At 38.2% G+C, this 7,660-nt stretch overlaps 1 pseudogene; it reads left to right on the plus strand.

Annotated features, from left to right (window-relative positions):
* The first annotated feature begins 4,728 nt into the window (after nucleotides 1-4,728).
* LOC149580225 (aldehyde oxidase GLOX pseudogene) lies at nucleotides 4,729-7,660 on the plus strand (annotated as a pseudogene).

Consider the following 7,660-nt stretch of genomic DNA (forward strand, 5'->3'; position numbering starts at 1 on the left):
CTAAATGTGTGTTTGGCCAGGAGGAAGTGGAGTATCTCGGGCATATTGTTGCACACCATGGAGTGCGGGTGGATCCTACAAAAATAGATGCCATGAAAACTTGGCCGCATCCTAAAACTCTCAAGAGCCTTCGGGGTTTTTTGGGGTTGACTGGCTACTACCGCAAGTTTGTCAAAGATTACGGAAAAATTGCAGCACCATTGCCAGCTCTGTTAAAAAAGGATGCCTTCTCCTGGACCCCTGTTGCTGAGACTGCATTTGAACAACTGAAACAGGCTATGTGCAGTACACCTGTTCTCGCAATGCCAGATTTTTCCAAACCCTTCACTATTGAGAGTGATGCTTGCGGCAATGGATTGGGTGCTGTTCTCCTGCAAGATGACCATCCTATTGCGTTCACTAGCAAAGCCCTCTCTGGTAAGAATCTAGCCCTCTCTACTTATGAAAAAGAAATGATGGCTATTTTGCATGCTGTACAGAAGTGGCGGCCATACCTCTTAGGGAGTCATTTTTGCATCAGAACCGATCACCAAAGTCTGAAATACTTCCTGGAACAATGGGTATCCTCTCCTACACAACAGAAATGGGTCAGCAAACTCATGGGGTATGATTATGAGATCACCTACACGAAGGGTAAGGAGAATATTGTGGCAGATGCTCTTTCTCGCACATTTGATAATCAAGCTTCCCTTTCCGCTATTTCTATGCCCATTCCCAATTGGTTAGTGTCTGTTCAGCAGGGCTATGACAGTGACTCTTCTTTATCTCAAATCATTCACCAGCTAGCCAATAATCCTTCTGCTATACCACATTACTCTTGGGATGGTGCTTCTCTTCGATACAAGGGTCGGCTAGTGCTTCCTCAGAACCCAGCTCTACATCAGGCTCTTTTTTATGAACTCCATGCTTCTCCTTCAGCAGGGCACTCAGGCTTCCTCAAAACTTATGAGCGAGCAAGGAGAAACTTCTTTTGGAAAGGGATGAAACAGACGATTCAACAGATGGTGGCTAAATGTGATACTTGCCAATGCCACAAGGGTGAAACGACCCTCCTTCCTGGCTTGCTCGAACCATTGCCCATCCCTACACGGATTTGGACTGATATTTCTATGGATTTCATTGAAGGGCTTCCTAAATCTGGTGGCAAGACAGTGATCTTGGTTGTGGTTGATCGTCTCTCGAAATATAGTCATTTTTGTGCCCTCAGCCACCCCTATACTGCCTCCTCTGTTGCACAAATCTTCATGGACCAGATATTTCGTCTTCATGGACTCCCTTCTTCCATTGTCTCTGATCGTGATGCAACTTTTACCAGTCATTTTTGGACTGAACTGTTTCAGAAAACTGGCCCCAAACTGAAGATGAGTTCGGGCTATCACCCACAAACTGATGGTCAAACTGAAATTGTCAATAAATGCTTGGAAACTTATCTTCGTTGCTTCACTTTCGAACAGCAACATCAGTGGGCCAAGTGGCTCCCGTTAGCTGAATGGTGGTACAATACCTCTTACCACACTGCCTCTAAAATGACTCCATATGAAGCAGTCTATGGTCAGGCACCTCCAGTGCTCCTTCCCTACACTCCCAACAGCTCACCAGTCCAGGCAGTTGACATAGTTCTCCGCAGCAGGGATCAGATTCTTCGTACCTTACAGGATAATCTTCACATGGCCCGTAATCGGATGAAATAGCAAGCAGATCAACACCGTTCTAAGCGCTCATTTCAAGTTGGGGATATGGCTTTTCTTCGTCTACAGCCATACAAACAATCCTCCCTAAAGCTGAAAGGGCGTCATAAGCTGGCCCCAAAATTTTATGGGCCTTATAAGGTTCTGCAGAAGATTGGTTCATTTGCTTATAAACTGGAACTTCCTCCTTCTTCCCGCATTCATCCAGTCTTTCATGTTTCTTGTCTAAAGAAAGTTCTGGGTACCACTGTCAGAGCACAAACTACTCTCCCTGAAATGGATACAGAAGGATCCATTATCCTGGAGCCGGTGGCAATCATTGACCAGCGCACTCGCCAGCTTCGCTCTCGCTCCATCTCTGAGGTCTTGATTCAGTGGCATGGCATGCAACTAGAGGATGCTACCTGGGAACCCCTTCTTCAGATTCAACAACAATTTCCACACCTTAAGCTTTGAGGACAAAGCTTTTTTCTAAGGGAGAGGGGATGTTAGGAACCTGTGTGTTCCTTCTGTTTATTTTGTTAGAGTAGTGTTGTTGGACGCATATGCTTTGTAAGTCGTCCCGTGAGTATATTTTATTATCCCACATGCATAGGTAGTATTACTTTTCTAGATCGTACTCAGTATATAAGAATAGGTTGAGGCCCTTGATGGGCACGGACGAATTTATTGTATTGAGCTTGCTCAAAGGAGGTTACCCCCTCGAAGTGGCCTGCGATCAGTAGATTCATTCTGAGTTCTGCTATCACTTTGTATTCTGTTATTTCGAGCATTCTCACGATATTGCTATAAGGAGGTTCATCACACATTCTCATCTCTTCCCTATGATAAATCTTTTTCATTGTGATGTTAAATTTAATTATTTTTTCTATACATTCTCTTCTTTCAATTTTGTCAAAAGGAATAATTGGTTTGGATTAATTATATTCTTAAAAATATATTTATATATTAATCTAGACTAATTTTAAAATATTATGTAAATATATGTGTCTTTATATATTATCTAAAGAAAAAAACCTCATTCATTTATAAATATTAATTAAAAATATAAATAAATATCTTAACTAATTTAATATTGTAAATTAAAAATGAATAATTATTTAATTTTTAAATAGAAAAGATAAAAAATAATAATATATTATTCAATCATTGAATTATTTAATACTTCAAATTTATAAAATTATGAAAATTTTATCTATTAAAGAATATGAAAGTATCGTGAAATTAATATACATACCCTAAAATGAAATTGGTAACAGAAATGTGTTAAAAACGTTACCATACTTTCACTAAAGTAAATTAAAATACATTATTCCCATCAACAATGCAAATATTTTTAAAGAAAAAATCCCTCCTCTAAATCTCTAAATCAATATTAAAGGAGCATATGAAATTTATAAATATAATGTTTTCGGGAAGACTTTATCCTGCATACATTAACGGTCAAATCTTGAGTTTTCAAAACATTTTATCACAATTAGAACATGAAACTTATTTTCTTCGATTGGAACAGACACGGCAGTGAATTACATTTATTGTTTTCTGAAAAATTCAAAACCAATTATAAAATTTCTAAAAGCTGATAATTTTCAAATCCTGGTTAAGAGTATGACAACTGGCAATGGCGAGGATAGCACTATAACCGAGCTCCAAACATGTTTCAATAAACTATTGAATGTAAAGCTTCACCCAAATTTTGTTTAACCCTAAATTGAGATTTTAAAGAAAAGCAAGTGAACAAGAAATATTCACAGAACACAACACTGAATACAGATACTGTCATCCTCAAATGGAAAGATACTGTCATTCTCAAATGGAAATTTGAAATTTCAGGTATAAAATTACCATATTCTTTTCAAATGTATCAAAGTATGTGATGTGAAAAGGGACAGACTAATCTCCAAACAAAATGTACTAACCATAAAATAAAGTCAAACCTTTTTTTTTCCACATTCACTAAAACTTAGTGATTTTTATCAAAAAAAAAAAAAAAAATCTTATTTCAACTAACTATAAACTATGCAAATCATGAAGATCAAATCCCAAAATTTTAAATATCCATGATGTTTTTGATTTTTTGAAAATTGGTATATAGTTTGTAGGGGGGGATAGCCACATCCATGAAATTTTGTGATTTAATTGAAATAGTTGGTAAGATAGTTCCAACACATTGTTTTAAGCCATATAAGACTAGAGACTAAGTAACAAACTAGTGCACCTAGCAAAGCACAACTTTAGGGGTTAGTTCCAACATGATTTCTTAGCACAACTTGGTAGATATATATTTGCTATGCTATACAGTTAAATTCACTATATACACATACACATACACATACACATACACATACACATACACATACACATACACATACATATATATATATATATATCTTTTCATTTATTAGTTTTTCCGTTCCTTCCATTTAATCATTTCAAAGTATTATTTAGTTAAGAAATAGAAAGATAAATAAATATCAAATTTGGATACACCATAGTTTTCACTTGAACAACACATTCTTAATTGCAACATGAAGCATTTTAAGGGGTAGACAAAATGCACTAAGGACAAACAAAGTCAAACTTTTTTTTTCCCAGATTCACGAAAACATAGCATTTTTTTCCAAATTATTTGTTTTTTTGAACTACAAACTATACAGATCATGAAGATCAAATTGTGAAATTTTCAAAAAAATCCATGATATTTTCCATTTTAAAATTTTGTTCAACTCTACAATTTGTAGGGAGGATAGCCACATGATATCGAATTGGACATTAGAATTATAAGAAATATCAAATTACTATACATCATAAGTTTAACTAAAACAACACATTTTAAACTTTGGTTATGTCATAATACTATCATAACATGAATCTAAATGCTCATCCCAATGTGCTTCCCACCCTTTATAAACGAGCCCCATTCCTCACTGTCTCTACCAAAGTTTTTTATCGCTTTGCATCTTTTCAGATCAACTGCCTTGTTGCTTGGCCAATCCCTCTCGTTCCAAGCCACCGTTGCTGATTAAGGTTGATGAGAAAAATGGAAGGGCTGAGTAATCCATTGGCCATGGTGATCAAGGTGGTTGCAGTTTTGATGGATATAACATCATCATGTTGGGGACATAGGCAAAAGGATCTGCAAGGCAGATGGGAGCTACTATTGGAGAACGCTAGAATCGCTGCAATGCACACAATTGTGATGCACAACAACAAAGTCATAATGTTTGACAGACCAAATCGCGGATCCAACCTCACAAGAACCAGCTCGTTGTGCACTAATGTAAGACCACCTCTTCCAATCGATTTAGATTGTTGGGCTCACTCCATTGAATATGACATTGCAACCAACAAGGTGAGGCCTCTGCACATTCTGACCAACACTTGGTGCTCTTCTGGTGCTCTCTCTAGCAATGGCACGCTGGTCCAATGAGCGGTTCGGGAAAGGGTGGAGAATTCAATATCCAGTATATATATATATATATATATATATATATATATATATATATATATATATATATATATATATATATATATATATATATATATATATATATATATATATATATCTATATATATATATATATATATATATATATATATATATATATATATATATCTTTTTAATATAATCTTTAATATCTTAATCTTGGTTTTGTTAATATCTTAATTTTGGTATTGTTATTAGGATTCAATTGTATAGTTTTTTATTCAACTCATTGTCTTATTTTTTATGAGTGGTGTTTCACAAGAACCCATTTCTTATTAGAATGAAGCACTCATTGCATCTAAGTGAACCTAACACTATAGATTTAAATCCAATATTATTGGATCAATTTTAAGAACAACCTGACTTATTTAAGATAAGAATGATCCAAAAACAAATCAGCTAGACATAAATTCAACACAATACATTTGAATCTGGTTGGAAACACATCCAACACATAAATTTCAATCCAACACTAGCAGACCAATTTAGATAGAAAAAGCTTGATTTATTTCAGATAAGAACAATCGCAAAAAGAAATCCAACTGGAAATAAATGAGAACACTATACATTTGAATCTTGTTATTAACAACTCCAAAATATACATTTGAATTCAGCACTGTACATTTGAATCTAGTTTGGAGGTTTTTTCAACTAGTTTCAAATGTGTAGTGCTTAATTCATGTTATGGAGGTGTTCCCAATCAGATTCAAATGTGTATTGTTGGATGTAAGTTGGAGCTCTAAGTCATTGAGCCATATTTCATAATTAGTGATTGCCAAGAGCCTGTCTCTCATCAGAACCAATAGAACATATATCAATCATTGTATCTATGTAAACAGAGGTCCAGAGCTCCACAATAACTAGTTAAAAAAATTTCCTACTTATTTATTTATCAAAATACGGCTTCATGTTTTACTCATTTTTAAAGCATCTCTAATATCTTTTTGAACCTGGCCCAAACGCATCTCCGGGGGTTTGAACCTTGGTGGATGGCAATTTCAACTGTACCATCATCCTCACCAATTGTGCCCAACCAATTGAGCTACAACCCTTTGACGGACTGGATCCCCCTGCACGTGGCAGCTTAGCTGAAGGACGGCTTCTGGTTTAGATATATGCTACCTCATAATGTTGTAATCAGCTTGTAAAGGCAGAGATGCCGATATCTATGTAATCCGGTTGTTTCCATCAAAAATATATATATATATCTTTCTGTACGAACAGGTACTACACGCCCTGCTCTGACGGGACCTGCGACTGGGTGGAATCCCCCACAGAGAAGCTCATGTCCAAGCGATGGTACGCCTCCGACCAGATCTTGCCTGACAATCGGGTCTTCGTCGTTGGAGGCCGCCACTCGTTTAGCTACGAGATTGTCCCCAAGAAAAACACAGACGATTTCCACAACCTCGATTTCCTTCAGCAGACGCTTACTCCGCGCGAGGAGAACAATCTGTACCCGTTAGTGCATCTGTCTTCCGACGGGAATCTCTTCATCTTCGCCAACCAGGACTCCATCCTCCTCGACTACAAAAGCAACAAAGTTCTGAGAACGTTCCCGACAATGCCCGGCGGCGGCGCAAGGTGCTACCCGAGCACAGGATCCTCCGTCATGCTTCCCTTGGACTTCTCCAACGGTTTCAAGACAGTGGAGATCATGATCTGCGGAGGTGCACCCGTGGGATCCTTCGCAAGAGGCGAGAATAACAAACGGACCGGAAACGAGGTCTATTTAGAAGCCCTCAACACCTGCGGGAGAATGGTTATAACATCTGAAAATCCAGTATGGGAAATGGAGGAAATGCCGGGGCCGAGAGTAATGAACGACATGATCATACTTCCCACCGGCGAAGTCCTCATAATCAACGGCGCCCGAAATGGATCCGCCGGCTGGCAAGACGCCCGGATTCCCGTCCAGAATCCGTGGCTTTACCGGCCGGAGAATCCCGCCGGAGAGCGGTTTGCAGTCCTCGCTCCGTCCACCATTCCTCGAATGTACCATTCCACTGCAAATCTTCTTCCCGACGGGCGTATTCTGGCTTCCGGAAGTAACTCAAATGATAATTACACTTTCACTGGTGTTTACGCTAAAACTGAGCTCCGTGTGGATGCTTACAGTCCTTATTATCTTGATCCGGTTTACGACGGATTTAGGCCCAATATTAGTTTTGTTAAGCCCTCGGGTTTCATTCCATATGGGTCTGAATTTCTCGTGAATTTCACGCTTTCGGGAAACTTGAGCAACGATGTTCGATTTCATGTTTATTCTCCTCCTTTTACCACGCATTCATTTTCTATGAACCAAAGAATGTTGTCCCTGGCGAGGGCTACGAAGATTGTGGAGGAGAAGAGAAAGGGAAAGAGATATTTTTGGGTTGTTTTGACGGCGCCACCAAGTCCTGTGGCGGCTCCTTCTGGATTCTACATGCTCACGGTTGTTAATGGAGGTGTTCCTAGCCAGGCACAATGGATTCACTTTGCCTGA

The sequence above is a fragment of the Cupressus sempervirens genome, chromosome 1, assembly GCF_028749045.1.
Source record: "Cupressus sempervirens isolate cs-2001-9-10 chromosome 1, ASM2874904v1, whole genome shotgun sequence".
NCBI lineage: Eukaryota > Viridiplantae > Streptophyta > Pinopsida > Cupressales > Cupressaceae > Cupressus > Cupressus sempervirens.